The following is a 21,856-nucleotide window of genomic DNA, read 5'->3' on the forward strand; positions in this document are numbered from 1 at the left end:
ACGGACAGCATTCTTGTGAGAAGTTACTGGCCTTTAGCATTATGGGCATCCGGAGGCTTTCTCTTTTAAGGTCCAGGAGCCATTTGATATTAAAACTTTGTGGAAGTGATACAGCAGTTCTATTGGACAGCAAGGCTGCGAGGAAGAAATGGTGAGAGCGGACTAGAGGACTGAGTGATTCGCTCCCTCATCCCCTGCTGTGCCCACTCCCTTTATATTCCTGATGCCCCATGGTGCCTGGGCCCTGCGTCAGACTGAGCACAGCACGCTGCTCTGAGCCCTGCCTGAGCCAGAGCCGCGCAGGGGGAGGCACAGTGGAGTTACATGCATAGTACATGTGAAGGTGGGACTATGGACGTGAACAGGACAGGGCACTTGAAGTATGATGGGTGCAACTGAGAACTGAAGTTTTAAATTGTGTTCATTTTAAACAATTTAAATAGCCATGTGTAGAAGAAAAAAAAATAGCCATGTGTCCAGGGGCTGCCTGCTATTTTGTTCAGTGCAAGTGGGAAACATTCCTATCATAGACTGTGCTATTCTAGAATGTTCTTTTGCTTTTAAAACATTTTGGTAAGCATATCCCCCTGATGAGAGGTGAAAAGGTGTGTCTCTGAAATGTGCCTGACTCCTTCGCTCACTGCACCTTTTCCGGCTGCTTTGACTGACCGTCAGGGCAGGACAGACCCGGATCTCCGGGCTTAAATTTTCCCTCCAAATAGGAGAAAACCTCTAAAGACCTGGAAGCTTCATTGACGAAAACCAAGCCAAACTCCCTCCCCCACAGTGAACCACAGGACCCTTTGAAAACATGATTATTTTTATTTGTAAACTTAAAATGGAAATAAGAACTTCCAAGGAGCATTTGAAAATTACACTTCTCACCAAGAACAGCTTAAATCATTCCCTCTGAAAGTTTCCTTCTGTCAAAGTTTTGATTTGGTCCCACAGACTGGCTCCCCCTGTCCTCAGTCTGAAGGGGGGCCATGACCTTGAGTTCCCAGTGACACTGCACTGGGGCCGCCGGGACCGTGCTCTCCGTTCTCTCTCGGGCAGAGAGTGGCACACCCTGGCCTCCGGTTGGCTTTGTATAAACCAAATCCTTGGACTTCCTTTCTTCTTTGTAAATCCTTTTCCTACTTGCGCTTCTTACACCTGCCCCATATAGATGTGAGGTTTATTGGTCTTTGTTTTATCAACACTGGTATGATGAATAATATAGTTAATTTCTACTTAGATTAATAATAATGATAATAGCCATTATGGTGATTGGATCAATATGTTGATTAGTTAGCAGAAAGTGTGTGGCTGCCTTTGGTCCTCAGCTTGAGGTGCTGATGGGAACAGGAAGCTTAGTTGTTAAGACTCTGGAGTCAGAAATGCATAACCATCCTTTACCAACTACATGACCAGTCCAGTGAGCTCACTTCTACACGTTCTCCACAGTCAGAATAGCTGCCCTGCAGTGTACAGTGGAGGACTGAGTTTAAAATGTGTATACATGTGTGTGTATATAAAGAATCTGATTCATTGTGCTCAAAATGTGAGTTAGTTTACCGCTTTGTTCTAATCATCAACTAGTATGTTGTGATATTAGTTGTGGGTCACTACTTGTGAGATCCCAGGCTGGCCTGCATGCAAAAAGATGGAATTTCCTGTGATGTGGAGTTTTTAGTGGTGACAGAGGATGGCAGGGACGGTGGTGATCAGTCACTTCCCGAGTTTCCGAGTGAGCTTCAGTTAGAGCGGTCCTGTCATACAGTCATCCTCCAGAGGAATGGAGATTCTCACTGAAGAGTGTGCAGATGGCTGTCCACACGGTGGGCCGTCGGGGCGGCGTGACTTGCGGTCTCCCATTCTGAGTCCCCTCTCCACTCAGAGGAGGGATTTATAAGTCCCTGTCTTACCCCCCATCCATAGGGGTGCCCGAAGGATCGGGGAACACTCCCGTTTCCTTGTAGGTTTCACTCTTCTGGGCCTCCCTGCGCGGGGAAGGGAAGCTGGGCGTAGACTTGTCTTTTGCGAGGGCCTTGTGGTCGGACAGCCGGCTTCTCAGGGGGACTGATCCTTTGTTAGTCTTCACTGCCTGTCTTTCCCCACGGGGTTCTCTTCACACCTGCGGGCTGTTTCACTTCCGCATCACCAGCGACATGCAGCACCTGGCAGAGGTTCTGACGCCATCGGGACAGCTCCAATCAGACAGGGCAGCCATGTTCTGTTAAAAGCATGGCCATGGCGTTGTCCAAGAAGTGTGACGGAGGCTTGGGAAGCACAGGGCCCTGAAAATAGGGGTGCTGATGTTTCTGTTCTAACGGGAGAAGGGTGAGGGAAGCAAGCATAGACCCTCCACCTGAGACTCCACGCAGTGCACGCAGGCAGTGTGCGCAGGCTGCACACGGCGTGTAACGCTTTGTGGAGTTAATTGCAAAGGTTCAAAAATCTGGGATTTTCCCACTAAAACTTCTTTGCAGCTTATCCTTAAAGAAGCAGAAGCTGGAACGGCATTCCTCTATGTGGCTCGGCAGTGCTGCCCCTTCCCACGCTGCTCTGGCCTCCAGCCACGTGCACTGTGTGTTTCAGCTCTTGGGCACTCGGCCTCGGTGGGGGCCATGGCCTGGGAGCGGCCTCAGAGCCGAGCATTGGCGAGCTCTGGGTCCCTTGCACCTGTGCGTCCTGACTGTGGATTTGATCCCTCTTCAACGGGCTGCCGGCGGGAGTGGGGGGGTGGGGGGGTACTAGAGGTGGGAAAGGTGGTGCTGGCTCTCTGAGGCTCCTGGGTCTCTGCTGACACCCCACCAGAGGCCCTGAGGCATGTTCTGCAGGGGGGTACTCTTTACTGCACCCCAAACTCAGAGTCTGCCACGTGGCACTCATGCTGGTGCGCACCCTCCTGTGGGTGGTGTCAGGAGCAGCAGTTACTGCCTGAGGCTGGGCCTGACCTGGCCAGCACCTCCTTCCGGGCCCGGCTCGCAGGCTTGGGCGGAAGGCCTGGCGGTCCCTCCGGTGAAGAGCCCTTCATGGAGCCCGCAGCGCAGAGCGGCTGCCCCGAGTCACCGTCCTGTGACCACCTTTGGGTCACATAGGACTCCTTCGCCTGGAGGAGATGGCGCAGCCACAATGCCACCCTGCGGCCTGCGAGGTGCTGCCCGGTCACAGACTGGGGGGCTGAGCGGGCGCTGCTGGGACAGGCCGGGGCTGAGCGGGCGCTGCGGGGACAGGCCGGGGGGCTGAGCGGGCGCTGCGGGGACAGGCCGGGGCTGAGCGGGCGCTGTGGGGACAGGCGGGGCTGAGCGGGCGCTGCGGGGACAGACTGGGGGGCTGAGCGGGCGCTGTGGGGACAGACTGGGGGGCTGAGCGGGCTCTGCTGGGACAGACTGGGGGGCTGAGCGGGCGCTGCGGGGACAGACTGGGGGGCTGAGCAGGCGCTGTGGGGACAGGCGGGGCTGAGCGGGCGCTGCGGGGACAGACTGGGGGGCTGAGTGGGCGCTGCGGGGACAGACTGGGGGGCTGAGCGGGCGCTGTGGGGACAGGCCGGGGCTGAGCGGGCGCTGTGGGGACAGACTGGGGGGCTGAGCGGGCGCTGCGGGGACAGGCCGGGGCTGAGCGGGCGCTGTGGGGACAGACTGGGGGGCTGAGCGGGCGCTGCGGGGACAGGCCGGGGCTGAGCGGGCGCTGTGGGGACAGACTGGGGGGCTGAGCGGGCGCTGTGGGGACAGGCCGGGGCTGAGCGGGCGCTGTGGGGACAGACTGGGGGGCTGAGCGGGCGCTGCGGGGACAGACTGGGGGGCTGAGCGGGCGCTGTGGGGACAGGCCGGGGCTGAGCGGGCGCTGCGGGGACAGGCCGGGGCTGAGTGGGCGCTGCGGGGACAGACTGGGGGGCTGAGCGGGCGCTGCGGGGACAGACTGGGGGGCTGAGCGGGCGCTGCGGGGACAGGCCGGGGCTGAGCGGGTGCTGCGGGGACAGACTGGGGGGCTGAGCGGGCGCTGCGGGGACAGGCCGGGGCTGAGTGGGCGCTGCGGGGACAGACTGGGGGGCTGAGCGGGCGCTGCGGGGACAGGCCGGGGCTGAGCGGGCGCTGCTGGCTCAAGTCGGAACCGCTCAGCCTGCACCACGGAGACTTCCGCGCCCACCAGGCTCACGTGGCGAGCACGTCGCACTGTGCGGTTCTATGTGTATTTCCCCTTTTTCTCCCCAGATTTTTACAAAACTGTGCATGCAAACAGGTGTTTTTGTTTGTTTTACTTGAGTTGCTTTTGCATAATGTAGCAGGCCCATGATTTCACATGTACAGTAATTCATAGAAAGTGACAGTCATCTTGCTTAGACACCTCGTTCTCAAAGCTTGCTAAATATAGTGCCTTCTCAGACCCGCAAAAGGGGCCATCAAAAAAAGAGAAAAGAAAGGTCAAAGTTTCCCCACCCACGAATTTGGTTATAAAAGAACAGCAAAGCAGGGTTTTTCTGACCTGAATCAGTAATACCTTAGTTTAAATAGTATCCTGTTTTGACAAAGTGCTAAACCACAGAAGTCTCAGAAAGACCCTGCTCAGCTTTGGCTGCCCCGGCCTCGCAGTGGGACGCCGGGGATGGCTCTGTTGTCGTTTGTTACGCTGACGAGGCGCATGGGCCCTTACTTGTTGCATCCGGGAAATGGCCAGAACAGCTCTGCGAGGCCGGCCCGTACCTTCACTTTACTACATTGTGTAACCCTTTGCCAGATACAACCTGCCCTGTTTCTTGGGTTCAGTTAATCAACGTGAGGTTTCTGACTTTGCTGAGCTCACCTGGAGACCCCCCACCCCGCAGCCCTTTCTGCTGCTCTTCGCTCAGTGGGCCTCTGAGAAATCAGGGGCTTAGGAGCTCTTTGTTGGAATGTATTCCGGCCTCCTCCATCGCGGTTTGTTGCAGGTTGAACAGTAAGTGGCATTTTACTGTAAAGGTGACTGCATTTTCCTTATGGGCCCTTCAGGGTAAACAAGCGCTAGTTTCCATCTGTGATCACACATGTAGCTGATGTTGGGTAGGATGCCCCGCTCCAAAGTCATTATTTTTCCTGAATGTTTATGCTCCGTGGCTGTGCGTAGATAGACCCTAAGCCCAGCGCGGCCGAGGAGCCCGTAATTCCCGCAGAGCTGCCACGGACCAGAGCGGGACGAGCGGGCCAGCAATGCAGCCGTCAGAGCGTCCAGCTTCACGCAGCCGGCTCCGCTTCCCTCCAGCCACCCGCTCACAGCCCAAGGTCACCTTGGATGTTGCTCGTGGTCTGGGAGAGAGGAGCATTCTTGGGAAGTGCCTGGCCAGACAGAACGCGGAATGCCGCCCCTGCCGTCCCTGGCTGGCTTGGGGAGGCTGGACTTGCCTTGCAGTCCTTATCCCACCACCAGCCAGAGATGTGATTAGCAAAGGCCACACTCCCAGGCCTGAGCGGCCGGCCAGGGCCACGCTGACATCAGTAAGCTGCACAGTCAGGCGCCTGCACCGGGACTAAGGAGGAGGCGGAGATCCTCTCTGAGGCCAGGCTCCGAGCCCCAGGAGGAGCTCCCTGCCGTCCGGGGGAACCAGTGCTGCGCAGTCAGGGGCAGAGTCCCCTTGGCCCCGGCCCAAGGACAACGATGGAAGAGGCCACTGCCAGCCGGAGACTCTGCATCTTGGTGTCAAAACTAGTGTGAGAGATCTCAGTGTGATCTGTTTAGGTCAGATTCTAGAGTTGTTGACCATATAGTCAAAAGAATTAGTCCAGACTTTAGAGATATATGAACCATGTCTGAAATGAGACCCATCGCAGTGGCCTTTAAGCTTTTCACTTGTGTTTGTATGTCTGTAAAATGCTATAAATTATACCCACCTCACAAGCTCAGGAAAGAACCAGATGAAGACTGGAACACTAAACATTCAGCCAGATACACCAGCACATGGCACATATGTAACGAGATGCTGATGATGTTATGAGAACTTGATAGAATTTTTATGATGGCTTTATAACAGCGAGTTAAGGCCCTTGTTGGTTACCTCTGTTGGTTAGAGCATCATCCTGATACATAAAGGTTACAGGTTCGATCCTCTGGTCAGGGCACTTAAAAGAATCAACCAATAAATGCATCAATAAGTGGAACCATAAATCAATGTTTCTCTCTCTCTCTCTCTCTCTCTCTCTCAAATCAATTTAAAAAATATTAAAATTAAAAATAACTTTTAAGCCCACCAAGTTGATATCCATTATTAGTAAAAATCTTAAACCATAGGAACTCCCTAATCTTTGGCTAGAATTTCATAATAATGGGAGAGTAAATGGAAGAAAAAATGTAGTTTCAGGCTGTTGATAAGCTGAATAGAAAGCACAGCAGTATAGAAATGAGTGCATTTTTACAAGATCATTGCATGAAATAAATACACAAAGCACTAACGGAGAACTGCTATTTCATACCCAGATCTATGCATTGAAGCAGTGATTAGTTTCTGTTAACGGAGCCCGGCCAACGTGGTAAATGAGATGGGCCCCGGGGACAGCGGCGTCCGGGAGCAGGGGCCAATGAGATAGTCGCTGCCAGGTAGTGTGAGTTATTGAGGGTCAGACTTCATGAAAGTATGATGGATGAATTTTGGCAAGTAGGACCTAGGGTAAAAGTGAAACTTGAATGTCAAATTCAGACAAAAGGGAGAAGCACCCCCAGGAGTGAGGGGCCGGTGCAGGACTGTGGGGAAGGCAAGTGAGCCAGTGTGAGTGGAAACCCTGGACCAAGAAATCTTCATCGGCTTTAGACCCGAGGTCTGGGCCGATTTCTCTGTATTTTCTCAGATGCTGAAACTTCTTAAATCCCTAGGGCTTGCGAATGGAAGACACTGCACTGAGTTTTAAAGTGATGTAAGTTAATAACTGTATTTTTTATTCATAATTTGTAGTTTAAATAAAAAGCACTCTGATTGCAACAAGTACAGAAGTTGCAGGCCTACCATGATAAGAAACTTGTAAATCTGGGCAGTCAAAAGAAAAATGCCTATTTTTTATTGAGACCCAGTGACTGGTGCGTGGCCGGGACAGTGTGCGTGTGACTGGGGTTGGCTTGGGGAATCCCTCTCAGATTGGCGGTCCATGAACCAACATCTGTCCCTGCCATCACGTGCTTGGCTGTTGGCGTTTCCCTCTCGCTGGGATTTTCAAGGTGGGTTGGAAGTGTGCATATAACTGCTTCCCACTGTCCTTGTGGAAAGAAGTACCTGAATTAGTCAGAACCTTTCCACATGCAAATGTGGGGAAAACCTAACCTGGACTGGTTAGTGATGGGGAAAGGCTTTGTCCCCCAGAACCCCAGGGTTCAGGGTAGCCTGCCTCAGACACAGCTGGGACCAGGCTTGGCCCGGCTTCCTTTGGTTCTGCTTTTCTCTGTGTTGGCTTCACTCTTTGTCCGGGTCTCCCTCTGCTGAAGCAAGATGGCTCCTGCGCTCACAGTCACCTGTTTATAGCTGAAGAGCCCTGAGGACGGAGCCTCCTTATCCAGCAGGTCTCTGCGATGGCGTCTGTGCCTCACCAGGCACTGTGGGGAGGGTGGGCGTCTGCTGTCGGCTTGGACTGAGCCATTTGTCCCCTCCAGACAGAGTTGGATCTGGTCCGATCACATAGATCCCGACTAGATATGGGTAAGTTGTTGGGCCTCAGTTTCCCTTTTAGCTGTCTCACAGAGGGTCAGGTGTACTACGTTGTTAGTGTTTAGCCAGTCAAAGAGTTTGGTGGGACAAACACCTCCATGAGTTGGTGCAACCTGACATTCAGTCCCAGCGCTGTGACTAAGTGCTCGTACAGCTTGGGAGAGGAGTATAAGTACATTTCCTGGGACTAAGTTTCCTCATCAGAGGCCAAACACAGTTGGCCTAGAATATTTCTGCAAGTCCCTTGTTGATGGAAAAGGTCTTCATTCAGAATCATAACTCACCTTCGTGATGGTTTCCTCCTGTGCTCACTACATAGGCTGGCGTGCTGCCCTGTCCGCACTGTCCCATCGAGCTTCAGCCGAGCAGATGTTCTGTTTGCTGCCTGATTTTTTTTTAATCTTATTTTATTGTAATTAATTTTATCTTATTTTATTGTATCTTATTTTATCTTATTTTATTGTAATTAATTTAAACTTAAATAGCCACATGTGCCAAGTGTGTACCCTGTGGGAGGGCTTAGCTCTGATCAATGGCCTAAAACTTGGGTTTTAGAAGAGTGACGGTGCAAGGTGACAATTCTTGGTGAACTGTGCCTTTGGTAAGTTAAGAATTGGTGTGTTTTCATTCATAATTTGTAGTTTAAACAAGTACAGAAAGACTGTTATCTGCGACATACTCCTCGCCCAAAGGGAAGGCTGTGCTGGGCCTGATGGCCGGTGCTGGGTTCCTCACTCCGCCGCCGCCAGCTGGCGTGAGGCGATGGAAAGAACTAATGAGGAGGCAGCAGTTCTGGGTCTGGTGCTGGTTCTGCCAGGAACTGCTAAGACGCATGACCTTTGGCTTGTCACTTTTTCTTCCTGGGTATGAGTTTTCTTATCTGGAAAATGAGGGGGTGGGATTAAATGATCTCTAAATTTATTCCAGATCAAAGTTTCTGTGATTCTAAGTGTTTTCCTTCCTTCTCACGGCCAGGTGGTGGCTGGGAGCGTCGCTGGGTGTCACTGAGTGTGGCGGAGGGAGGGGGCTGGCCTGGGCCCTTGCTGTGTATGAAGTGAGCAGTGTGGTAGCCCTTTTAAATTCCCCTTGGGTCTGACAAAATCCTGTGGAAAGTCAAGTTCTGCAGTATTGCTTAGTGTACTAATCAAAGATAAATCTAGAAAAAGAATGAGTAACAGGTAGCATTAAGCAACATGTGCTTAATTTAAACCTCAGATTGGTCTGCGATGGCCTTGTTAGGTGAGGAAACCTTAGTTCCGGAGTTGGCAGTGGAGGTCCAGGCTGGGAGGGGAGTGGGAAGATGCCACAGAAAGAATACTGAGTGCGGGACAGAGGAGGGCTGTGAGCCTGTGAGCCTCAGTGAGCTGCGAAAGGCGTCGGTCAGTAAAACCCTAACCACTGCTGCCCGGCAGGCCTGCGGAGGGAACCAGAGCGGAGCCGTCCTCTGGTGCCCGGGCAGTGCGGGCTGGAGAGCGCGGTGGGCAGTGACTCCGTCTGAGGAGGGCGGGCCTGGAGGAGGAGATGATCGCAGATGAAGAGCGGGAGGAAGGGCAGAGCAGTGGCCAGGTCTGCAAGAGCGGCAGGAGGGTGTAAGTGTCCCCAGCGCAGTGGGTGGGGGAGCAGTGGGGCTGGGGGGGGGGGGGCGGCAGGCAGAGGCATCCCGGGGCTGCTGGGAGCCGATGTTCACGGGGTAATGTTGACGCTCTGTAAGGACCTGCGCTGTGGTGCGGTTCCCCGCGACGGGCGTGGGGGTAGGTGCGCCGGGCTTCTTCCTGCTCTCCCCAGGGCCGCTCGCACAGTGGCATCTGAGCTTTATTTGTATTTTCTAACTGTCTTCCTGTGTGTTTGGGAACAATCATCTCCAGAGATTCACTTTCACTTCAAAAAAACTTGTAAAGGTGTTAATTGCATTTTTCTAAACTCTTATGTAATTATTTAAAATTATTCTACCAGCACCATAAATCAGAAATTTTCCCATTATATTGCCCAGGAACATTTATGACCTGTTTAGACAGTTTTGATTTATAGGTTTAGGAAACAAGAATATAGAAACCATTGCCAGGTTTTAATTTGGAAATTCTTGAGCCACGTCTATGTCTGCAGAGAAGAGCGCCGGTGGGAGGGGAGGCTGGGAGGCGGGTCCCGCACAGCGAGGGGCCAGGGAAAGGCGCAAGGCAGCCATCCGCTCTGCCAGGAGTCACCAGGGTGTCTCTCGCATGACCTTTACCCTTCCTCAGCACTGTTCTCAGCTGCTGGTTCAGGGAGGGACCCTAATTCTGAGTAACGTAACCCCCCCCCCCCCAGGAGACCTGCAGTGGGGCCTGCGCGGGGTGTGGGTGCGCACCGCAGAGGGGCTTCTGAAGCACCGCGGGCGTTCAGGCACAGCCGGTGCGGTGCCTTCAGCCTGCAGTGTCCAGGAGGAGGCGGAGGGGGAAGCGGGGACGAGGTGTGCGTGGAGGAGGAGGGAGAGTTGGTCTCCTGGGATGGGGAGCCGCATGTGTGCCTGCGTGCGATCTTTCAGAAAGCCCCGCAGCTACATTCTGGGTCCCAGCGAGAAAGGTGCGAAGTGAGGATGAGAGCGAGGCCCAGAGCCAGCTGACCAGCTCCCGTGTGACCTGCTGGGGCCTGGGGCAGCGGACGCTCCGCTGCATGACAGAAGAGAGGCCTCCTCTGGACTGGACCGTGACACCCGCGTGGCCGGGCCCATTTCCGAGCGGCAGTGAGCGGACTGGCCGCCCGGGGCGGAAGGCCTGTGCCCAGGTCACCCCGCAGATGCTGGCTGTTCGCCAAGACCGAGTGCGCGGGCGGAAGGGGCAGTCACTGTGCTCAGGCCGAGTGGCTTCGGGCTCCGGTGGATCTGGGTTCCTAAGTCTGCAGTCCCGGAGTCCAGGTGACAGGGGCCTGCAGGCCACGCCAGCTTGCGCCCCGCTTCTGGAGAAGGGGGGGGGGTCACCTGTCACCTGGCTGCCGCCACTGCAAGGAGCCTGCGGCCCCCGCCTTCCGGCTCCCTCCTTTCGCTTTCCGGCCGCCCTGGACCGGAGGCCCCGGGGAGCGAAGGGCAGCGCAGACCCTGGCATCCATGCATTCGAGTTCCTGCTTGATCTCTCCCACCCCCTCTCTCTGGCGGGAGGGGCTGAGTCCTGTTGGGAGAGATGCTGGAGGGGGCGCGGCTGGCGCAGGAGGTAGGGATGCCAGGCAGGGACGCTGCACCCACGTTCGGTGCCCCGGTGGCCAGGCCGCGGCTAGGGAGCGGCGCTTCCCTGCTCGCATGTGCCTGTGTGTGTCTCTGGAGGAGGATTGGCCTGATAGAGGAGCACTTTTTGTTTAAACTTCCTGTGGCTGTTCTCTCCTCTTCTGTGCCACTGAGTTTCATAGAATCTCAGGACTTCAATCATCCTTGCGGCCCCACTTAGTACAAAAGGAACCACGAGCAAAACTTCGCAAGAGCTGCGGGCACCCCGCGCTGCGGGCAGCCAGGAGGCGCCCAGGACAGCCGTCCGTCTGTCCGTACGGGTCCTCTCTGCGGGGACATGAGTCCTCGGTGCGCACTGGTGAGCTGCCATGTGTGGAGGGGGTCCTCTTCCCCTTCTGTCCTTTCTAATTATGACCATGTCCATTCTCACACCCCTGCTGACCAAAATACCTGGCCCCTGGGCCCTGCTCCTCAGCATTCTGCTGGTGGTTGTGGGCACTTACCCCCCAAAACTGTGAGGTGCATCACACCCGCATCCCTGCCCGGAGGCCGCTGGCGTGAGAGCATAGAAATACACAACCTCAGCTCCGGGCCGTGAGCGGCGGGAGCTGGTCAGCGCGTGGGTCGGGGACCGAGGGAGCAGGCAGAGGGGACAGGAAGGGAGGAGCGCACTTTTGAGAGAGAAAATGGAGGAACAGCAGGAAGACTTTCATCTCAAAGGGAGGGAGATGCCTCGCCTGGGTGAGGCGCAGCCCCAGTGTCAGGGCTCAGGCGAACTCCGTGGATGTTCGCATGCTGTTCCCACCGCCCTGCCGCGCACCAGGCCACGCGCTCTCCTTAAATGTCCTCCGGAATCCTTGTCTTACCCCCTTAGGCCGAGAAGGGAGACCCTCTGAAAAACAAACAAAAACAAACGGACGTGTTTTCATTGATTTCAGAGAGGAAGGGATAGGAAGAGCGAGATAGAAACATCAATGAGAGAGAATCATCAATCGGCTGCCTCCTGCACGACCCACACTGGCGATCAAGCCCACAACCCAGGCACGTGCCCTGACCAGGAATTGAACCGTGACCTCCTGGTTCCCAGCTCCATGCTCAGCCTCCGATGGGCCTGTGGCACGGAACCCCTCCTCTGTGCTCCCCGCGCCCCGGGTCCTCTTCCCTTTAATGCAGCCAACGATCAGATGCCTGCTGGTTCCCGGCACACAGAGCCCCATGCCTTACCGTGGTTCCTGCGACTGTTGGGGAAACTCTAAAAGGAATCTTAAAATCAGGTCATGGTTGTTACACCATGTGCTAAAATGTGATGCGTGCAGAACCCCCAGATGCCATGGTAACGGCTCCACCAAAGGCTTTCCTCCAGAGACAGCAGTAGCGAGAGATCCGGACAAGGCTGCTGGTTTCACAAGTGAGGCCTCCTGTTGGCCAGTCTCCGTTCCTCGTGAGGGGTGAGCGGCGCTGAGATTGACGGGAAGTAACTAGTTGCCATGTGAGCTGGACCTTTCTGTGCGCATCTTCTCAAGGCCAGACTGACTGGGCCTCTGCTGTCTCTGAGATACAAGCTTGCTTCCCACTTTCCCTGGAATGCAACCTACGCCTCACCGGTGGCGTCTCCCCGCCCCGCCGTCAGAGCCCACCAGGGCCCCTCACGCACAGAGCTGCTCCTGACCTGACTCCTTTCCGAAGACCCTCAGGAGCAGGAGAGCGGCTCGGGAGGGAGGACCAGAGCTCAGAAGATGATGTTGGTGGGAGCAGGCTGAGGAGAAAAGACCATGGCGGTCAGAGGAGAGGGCACGGTCACAAGGCCAGAGCACGCAGGGGTTTGAGGTCCGGTGGGTGTAGAGCCGCCGCTGATCCGGGTCCATGGCATGGCTTGCTCCTGCGCACAGACTGTTGGTGTGTCACAGTGACCTGGGGAGGGTCAGAATAAGGGCCTCTAAGTTGTTTCCCAAAGGCACTTCCCTTCCTCTTTGTTCCCTGGTTTGTCATTGACAATGAGAATTGTGTCCAAGGTCCTCGAGCTCTAAAATTCTAATTCTATTTTTTAAGCCATATTCCTGGTAGGTTTTTTTAATCCTCGTTAGAGGATATGTTTTTATTTATTTTTCGAGGGGGATGAGGGGAGATGAGAGAGAAAGAGAGAAAAAAGAAAGGGAGGGAGGAAGGAAGGGAGGGAGGGAGAGGGAGGGAGAGAGGGAGAAAGAGAGAGAGAGAGAGAGAGAGAGAGAGAGAGAGAGAGAGAGGGAGAGACAGACACACCCATGAGAGAGGCAAACATTGGGTGCCTCCTGTGTGCGCCTGACCAAACCCAGGACCTTTCAGTGCCCCGGACGGCACTCCAACCAGCTGAACCCCAGCCGGGCTGCGAGTGTGACTCCGACCTTAACTGCGGGCCAGAAAGTAGCCAGAGGCTGGTGCTCTGCTGGTGTGACGTGAATCGCAGTCACAAGCCGTCCGTGACGGTGTTACTGTTACTGCCATCGTCGTTGAGAACTAGAGTACTTCATTCCTGTTCTCTCTGTTTAGGTGAAGTGTGGCTACGTGACCAGGTCACCTGGAGCCCTGGGCCACGGGCAGGCCTGCCGCCCCCTCTCAGGGTCAGTCAGCCCCGAGCCGCTGGGCGGGAGCTCGGGGTGCCTCTGCGGCAGGCTGCGGGAGCCGGCTTTGGGGCTGTTGGGAAACGCGGGCCCTTCTGAGTGGGAAGCAGAGACGGAGGGTGTGCAGTGTGTCCGGTGCGGGCTTCGGAGTCTGTCCCTGAGTGCTGGCCACAGCGCCCCCCACGAACTGGCCTGTAGCTTCTCTGCAGAAGCAAAGCTTGGCTGCCCTTACAGCGGGTGTGGGAGAGGGCCTGGGGCGGTGCGGGGAAGAGCTGATGGAGGGCTGGGGGCCCCAGGTGTCTGCCGCCGCCCAGCGCAGAAGGTTATCTTGGGGGGATGCCTCCGCCCTGCATGGCCTCCCGGGTGAGGGTCGCTGTGGCGGGCCCGGCTGCTCTTCGTGAGCACTGACTCACTCGGCGTCTGCAGCCCTGTCAAGAGTGCTGCTTCCCAACGGCTTCTGCGGTTGCAATTGCTGAGCTTCCTGTTCCGTCTGGGAGATGCGTGTCTGAAATGGCCAGCAGGGCTCTGCAGGCCTCGGCTTCCCGGGCCCCAAGCCGGAGCCTCCTGCAGGCTGGCCTGGCTCTGCTGCTGGGGCAGCCGAGGTGTGAGCCACTGCCCAAGCAGCCAGGCCCCTGCTTTCTCTCAGCCGAAGAGGGACAGCTCTCCACTCCCCCCTCCGGACGTGCATCTCGTGAATGCAGTCAGTTAAGATCCAGCATCATGAGACCTTAGGGACCATGAAATGGAACAGTGGCCCTTCCCCGCCAAGAATGAGTGTTATGGAAAAGGTGCCAACAAGCTCCCCTGGGCAGGGAGTGACGGAGAAGCAGGGCAGGGTGCTCCTGGACCAGGTGCCTTTGCAGCTGGGAATGCCACCTGCCCCAGCGCCGCCGCCTCTGAGGCTCCTCCTCTGCGTATTCCTGTCCACAGCTTGTTCCCTCGTTCCTCCTCCTCTCTCCAGCTTTTCGGAGCTGTTGGGAAGACCTGGGGGAGTTGACATCTCCGAATGCTGGCCGGCTCACCAGCAGAGGGCAGGCGCAGGGAAGGCTCTGACAGCAGGGTGTGTCGGCCCACGTCACAGGGGGGTGGCCTTGCCCGGAGGCAGACCTGGGAGCATCTTTGGAGGGCAAGTGGGGACGCCTCCCTGCGCCTCTCCGCCACCTGCTGCCAGGACAGGCCTCCGGGAAGGCGACTTTCCCGAACAAAGGTGGCTGGCTGCCTTTACCTGATCCTCAGCGATTCCCACATCAGGACTCGCCTCTGATGACAGTGGCTCTCCTTTCGTGGCATCTGAGGAGAAAGCTCTCGGGAGATGTCCCTCCCTCAGGCGTGCACCTCTGAGAACTGCGCGCCCTTCACTGCAGTCGGCGTAACCTGTTGGAGCAGTGCAGGCTGCTTTCCCATGGTGGGGAGGCCAGGGATTTCCGTGTTAGGAGAGGGATCTGGTACTTACTGATGATCCGATGCAGTGAGGAAAAAATGTTGCCGGTTTCCTTTTCCACTTGTTTCCTAGTGTTTTATGAATGTCTTTCCATTTAGAGTGAGAGGTTTGGAGCTGGGGAGTTAAATGTTTTCCATAGTTTACATACCTCTTCATATATCATACGGCACCTGAAAGTTGACAAGTCATGCCATCTATAAAAGGGTAATATGCAAATAGACTGAAAGGCAGAGTAGCAGAATGACCATCCGGATGACCATGCTGTGACACACACTGGTGTCAAACCAGCCAAGGTGGGGGTGATGCAATTGGTTGGGGGCCTTGCCATCACCCCATGATCACCCTGCAGAGAGAGGCCCAGGCAACTGACCTATGGTGCTGTGGTGGGTGGGTGGGGCCTCCCTCTGTGGGGTGATTGATAGCAGGGCTCCAGGACTGCGAGAGGGTGCAGGCCAGGCTGAGGGACCCCCTCACCCTCCCAAGTGCACGAATTTTGTGCACCGGGCCTCTACTGTAAATATAAATTAACTAGGAAGCTGACATTAGAAACGCTGCATTAAGGGAGGGTGCTAATGGAAATTGGGAGGAAGTCATAAAAAGAAATTTAAACTCATGTAGAAGAGGGAGAGCTCACCCTTCCCCTTGGCCAAACAGGCACAGAAGGAAAACAGCCCAATCAACATCTGCATGGCCAACACAGACAACGGAAACATACACGCAACCACTGCGGGGCCACTGACTCCCCTCCCTCTGCATGAAGGACGTCCTGACTTGTGTTCCTCTTAAAATCGAGAGGGAACAGTGGCTCCTTGCAGACACATGCCCAGATCTTGGAAATGGGTATTGCTATTGCCCATCCTTAACTCCAGTAGCCGCGGGTGGCAGTCCTGGCGAGGGGGGGAGGGGCCTGCATTTGGTATTCCGTTTCAGTGCTTTCTCTCTAACAATAGAAGTCCTTGGTCGGATCTCTTTAAGGTGTGTTTAAGCCATGCTGTGGGTACTGCACTGTATTCATTGGGAAGGGAGAGGAAATCGGTGTTAACACAAGTGTATTATAGTTTGGAAGAAGATGGAGAATTGAGTTAAGGTCGTGGCCTCTCACCGTGCAGTTGATTTTCCAATCCAGCAGTTCATCCATTTATATTTCACTGACTCTGGCAGATCAACTTTCTGGCAACAGAAACCAAACCGCAGTGTCTCCTGTGAGGACGCGCACCTGACTTATCTGTGCGGATCTCCGCTCTCCGTGCTGCTGGAAGTATGTGAGCCCGGCCGTTCCCGCGTCTTTCTCCGCTTATTTCCAAGTAGCTCCTGGCAAGGCAGCAGCTGGGTCGGAGCCGGCCTCTTGGGCCAGGCCTGTGGGGCTCCTCACTGCTGTGTGTGCCTCCCGCACAGGAATCCGCCTGGCGCTGCCTCCTCACTCTTCCCTCGTTCTCCGCTCTGATGGGCAGTAAAACCTTTCACCTTCGTCTGTGGTCCAAGCCAAAGCTCCGAAGAACCAAACATAACACACAGCTTTAGTCCCAGGTGTGCTATTTGGTGGTTGGAGTTTGGGGTGGGATCCTAGTAATCTGTTCTTAAGTATACAGCCAGCTGCACAGTGGACTCATTCAGCAACTGATAGGTTTGCTAATGTGTGGTGTTTGAACAAGGGCTGTATCTGTTGTGGGTGTTCGCTTAGGATGTGGGCATAAAAAATACTTTTAAGTACAGTCCTTAGCACTTCCTTCACTCTGTTAAACCGTAGCCCCTCTACTCTCTTTGTTATCATGCCTCTCTTTTCTGTAACTATTCAGTATCTGCTCCCCCTTGGGGCCTGTGGTGCTGGGTGTGAAAACAGTCACTTTGCCTTTCAGAACCTGTTTCCTCCTCTGCAAAATGGGATTGCAATTTCTATTCGAGGTTTGAAAGCAATTCTAAAGCCCTCCCCAAGTCAAATTCCTTCTTAATTTTTTGGCATTTTGACCCAGCCTTTCCAAAAGGCCCTCATGGTGCTGAGTGGCATTAACTAAGTCTTAGAGGTGACTGAGCTTTAGCACTTCCTGTTGATCTGCAGCAGTGGGAGAGTTGAGTCTCAGTGAGTCCCACCAGGGGCAAGAGGACCCACACAGAAGGGGGGAACCCAGAATTCACCAAAGTGGCCTGGGCAGATGCAGCTTCTCCAGGTTAATCACTGAGGGGACATTTCCTTGCCTGGAAGTAGCCTCTGAGTCACTATGCCATGTTTGGAGAGAGGACAGGGAGGGCTCCAGGTGGCCTCAGTCAGCTTGCTACACCACTTCCTTCACCATACTGTCCCCTCCCTTCTCCAGCCAGCTGTCCTCCAAGCACCACCCCCAAGCAGCCCTCCCAGGCCTCCTGCTCCCACTGCTCCCCGCTCTGTGGTCCCCTGTGCTGGGCTCAAAGCGGCAGCATGCCCTGGTGCTTGTGTAACTGCCACATTGCGTCACGCCAGTGTTCTGTGGAGACTCGCCTCCCAGCTGGGTCATAGGCGTCGCTCCTGTTTGTTGTTTGCTGTTTATTTGTTTATTGTTGGTATTGATGCTTCTGGAGGCTATTATTGAATAAACACCGACCAGAAAACAAGGTAGTTAGTCCAACTTGTAAAAGCATGCATGAGTTTTATGGATGCCTCATGAAAAACTTGTTTATTAAAAGAATGAATTGCTTATCTAAAATGCACCCTGATTTTGTTCAGACATTAAATCTCAAATAATTATAATACCCTTGGAAAAGTCATGTGTGTATTTTGAAATGACCATTTCCACTTTCTGGCTGTGCATTGGTTGAAGAGAACTTCCCATATTTTTACTTTCTGTCTGCCGGTCCCTCCCAGTGGAGTGCCTTGTCTCTTTAAAAGTCAGAACTCTAAGATTCATAGTAAATTTGGGCAGATTTAAGGTGTTCCCCACCCCCAAACCCCCCAAAAAGACCACCCTGGGTTCTCTATTGAATATTCATGAGAGGGAGGGGTTAAATTTTCCTGACCTGAAAAATTCCATTAATAAATTTGTTATCTGACACAGGAACACGTTAGGGTGGAGAGTGGTTGTGCTGGACTAATTTAACATCTGATCATGAGCTGACAGTCAATGGCTGCTTTTTTGTCTCTTTTGCAGCCAGATTAGTGGGGGATTGCCTGCTCACCTCATTGAAATTCAGGCATTGGCTTGATTGGAAATTTTATCAATACACTTTTTGGATGTAGTAATTTTAATTTTAACACCTAAGATGGAAAAATACTTTCAACTAAGCCTGGAATTTCTGGGTTAGGGTTTGTGGCTTTCTTAATTGAAGGAAAATAAGCAATTATTGATGCCACTGTTCTTTTTCCTTGAGTATTTTGAGAAAAATAATAAAAATGATTTGCTTGTGTAGGCCAAGGAGTTTCCCCAGTTACAGGTGTAAATGGAGGGTGATTTCTAGAGCAGCCGCGATGGACCCACGTGGCCTGACACCTACTCTTAACAGCGAGCCAACAGCGTACTTGTGACTCTAAAAGCCCAAGTCCGGCGGTTTAAATGGCACTGAAGCCGGCTGTTTCTGGAGGCCATGCTACAGTGTTTGTACAGAGTGGCTTTGCTGTTGCTGTTGTGTAAACAGGAAAGGAATTTAAGGGATTATTTCTCTGGGACCGGTCCGTGGCTTCGGTCACAGCGGCCCCGCGGAGGGAAGTCACTCGGTTTAGCGAAGGAGGCGGCTGGGGCCGCGCTTCCCGGCCGCTCGTGCGGCGGAGGCGACGGAGGAGGCCGCCGGGGAGCCGGTCCACGTGAAGCGAAAGTTCTCCGAAGGCCCTCGAGCCCGCACCCTCCCGTCTAAGCAGTTTCTTCGGGGGGCGGCGTGCGCCCGCGCCGGGTTCCCGCCGGGTCCCGGCCCCGGAAGGCTTCCAGCCGCACAAACTCGCAGGCGGCGGCGGCGGCGGGAGCGGTGCGGGGGCCGAGCCGGCGGCGGGGGCCGGGGCCGGCGGCGGGGGCCGGGGCCGGGGCCGGGGCCGGGGCCGGGGCCGGGGCCGGGCGGCGGGCGGCGGGCGGCGGGCGCTCACCTGCGCGGGGCCGGCCGGGCGCGGGCTTTGTGGGGGCGGCGCGGCGCAGGCGGGCTGTGATTGGCGGAGCGGCGGGCGGGGGCCGGCGCGGCGCGGGTGGCAGCCCCGAGCCGAGCGCCGCGCGTGCAGTGCGCCGCGCCGAGGCCGCCGGACCCGCGCCGCCGCCCGCCGCCCGCCGCCCGCCCGGCGGCTACATGGACCGTGTCAGGTGGGTCCCCGCGCCGCGCCCGCCGCCCGGGCGCTCCCCGGGCCTCGCCGCGCCGCCGCGCTGCGCCCCGGCGTCCGAGTGGAGCCTCCGGAGCAGCGCCCACACTTGAGGTCACCAACTTGGCGGGAGTGCGGGGCAGGGCGGGAGCGGCACGGCCTCGGCGCCCGCTGCCCCGCCGGAGCGGGCGCCGCCGAGTTGGAGGAAGTGCCCGCGGTCCCGCGCCCGGCCCCTCGCGCTTCCCCTGCGGGCTGGCCGGCGGCCGCGCTGCGGGTGGGAGCGGGCCCGGGCCGGCGGAGGGCGGCCGCTCCTCGCGCCCAGGCTGGCCGGCCGCGGAGGCGGGAGCCCGGGGGCGGGCGGCCCCGGAGCCCGGAGCGCGCCGGGCCGAGCGGAGTGCGGCTCGGCGGCCGGGCCTCCGTCCCGCGGCGGGCGCAGCTGTCAAACCCGGGCGGCGGCGCGGGAAGGGGCTGCCCCGCCCGGCGCGGTGCGGGGAGAGGAGCTTAGGAAGTGGGTGGTAAAGTTTCCAGCAAAGTACATATGGGCTCTTCCTCTTTGGGATTAACCCTTCCAGGCCTGCCGGCTATAAGTAAAATATTAACAATTCTGTAGTCCTGGCCTCACGGTCCTAATATTCTAATCGAGCCAATTTAAAAATGTAAATCATCTGATTTCCATAGATTCCAACATTCTGAAAGTGACACATATCTGGGGGAAATTAAGCCTGATAACAGGAAATGTGAATCATACTATCAGTGACTAATCTGCTTAAGGAAAAAAATGTTACATTTATTTTATCATTAGGAAGTCGGTGTTAAAGAAGCCATTTTAAAAAAGCAAGTGAAGTTTTTATTTTAGGAGCAGCCCTATATTGCTTTTTTTGTTCGTTTTTTGTTTGGTTTGTAATAAAATTTTCAAGAGCAGTATTTTGTGCAGTCAAAGGTAGTGTTCAAGCGAGGATGTCACTGTCGAAGCCTCAAACACGATCACTCTAAGACTTTGGTTTTGGATTCGGCGTGTTGCTGCTGCTGCTGTTTAAAAGAATATTTCTTGAATGTTGACTCACACCAAGTAAACCAAATGAAGACCGAAGCAGATTCTCCAAATGGGTACCCTTTGCATACACTGAAAGAGCCCGCTTCTGTCTTATGGGATTCTTTGTTGCTGCCTGACACATTTCAGTGAAAATTGTGTAAAAATGAAACCAAAATACAGACTGCCTACCCAGAGACCCGACTGACTGACTCTGGGATGTGATAGAGCTGAACTGAGAAGGGAGCGGCTGACACTTGATAATCAAAGTTGATTTATTGTTCATTAGTACTGCATTAGCCTTTCAGGCAAGGCACTTATTTGTGTAGTGGCCTGTCAAGAGCCAGACTGCAAGCACCTGTCATCTCTAAGGCATGAGATAAGCAACAAATATTAATCTGATGCAAATGAAAATGCGTGAAGGGCCACACAATTATAGCTTTTTTTCTTTACCAATCTATAAGGAGAAAACTATTTTAAAGACTTTTTTTTATACTAAGGGCTACTTACAGAGTGAAAGCAATGGCTTTATATTCTCTTATTTGCCCTAAGAACTTGCTTTTCTACCTAGATGTGCTGCTGGTCTGATGAAAAGTTGGTGAGTAAAGGAAATGAGAAATATAGTATGTCCGTTATTTACTCAGAGTAATTCAAGAAAGGCAGGCTTCCTGTTTGTGTTGTATTTTAACATAAACATATTAAGTGAAACTCCTAAGCATGGGCTGATTATTGAAAATGTGATGACATCACAGCTCAGCTATGATCATGTCGGATAATAATGTCAAGTGCATTTTCTGCAGTGTGTTTCACTCTCGATTTTTTTCTTCCCTCCTCGGAAGGGAATGATCTCATGACATATAATAGAAAACAACTGAAGTGTCAAAAGAAAACAAAATCGGTGAACTTTTTTGTCTGCAGCCATAGAAACGCAGATTAACTCATATTTTTCCAGAAGATGGACTGGAAATATTCTGCATGAGGGTATATAGTGTATTGTCTTCTCAGAATTTTCATTTGACAGGATTTTAGAGGCTGTGATCTTAATTAAATCTCAACTAGCTGAAATAATGCATCTAAAGGCATGCAGTGTTGCGTAACCTTGCTCAGTTGGTAAACCATAAATCATCAGAAAGCTTCTGATAGGAATGGCTGGCTTGAATTTTTTTTTCTTTTCAGTTAAGTGTACCTCTAAAAACAAAACCCTGCCATCGCTGCTTTGTATTTGCGCATTGTCAGAAGCTGTCATTTGAAAGATAAACTCTTTCAAGACACTGGCCAGTTATACAACTTTCCAGCCAGCCTCCACACATTGCAAGATACAGAAAAATTAAAAGCCAGATTAATTAAAAGCAGTGAAGTTCCAGATTTATCTGGGCTAATGTGGCAGAAGTGTGTTAGAGGTAACTGTGTTTCTGAAACAACCGAGAGAGAACATTGTAACCAGCTTCTCAGCTTGATGTAAAATTTGAATTGGCAAAAAGAAGGTTGGAGAAATTAATTGTATTATGTGGTTTAGCTGTAGATGAGCATCGTTAAAGAGAAACGTAAAACTGTGTTCTTAGTGACTGGGCAAGTATAATAGCCAGGTAGAATCCAGTTCAGGCGGCTCTTTACGAAGGTAAGCGAGGGATAATGCAGCAGCAGATGAGGAGAGAAGGCTCAGGTAAATAAATACACACAGTGCCTGTGCATGTTACATGTTGG

At 54.1% G+C, this 21,856-nt stretch overlaps 1 protein-coding gene across 6 annotated transcripts in view; it reads left to right on the top strand.

Annotated features, from left to right (window-relative positions):
- The window catches only part of FOXP1 (forkhead box P1), a 206,536-nt gene that overhangs the window by 92,092 nt on the left and 92,588 nt on the right, over positions 1–21,856 (top strand). The window contains exon 1 of one of the 6 annotated variants that reach the window (XM_084902069.1): positions 18,993–19,126. The exons of 4 other annotated variants lie outside the window; for them this stretch is intronic. The gene's annotated coding sequence lies outside the window, so the exon portion shown is untranslated. Of the gene's footprint in view, positions 1–18,992; positions 19,127–20,731; positions 20,751–21,856 lie in introns of those variants that run through there. One more of the 6 variants, XM_084902068.1, reaches the window with a different exon arrangement.

The sequence above is a fragment of the Pipistrellus hanaki genome (assembly GCF_964339955.1).
Source record: "Pipistrellus hanaki genome assembly, chromosome: 13".
In the NCBI taxonomy this organism is placed as follows: Eukaryota; Metazoa; Chordata; class Mammalia; order Chiroptera; family Vespertilionidae; genus Pipistrellus; species Pipistrellus hanaki.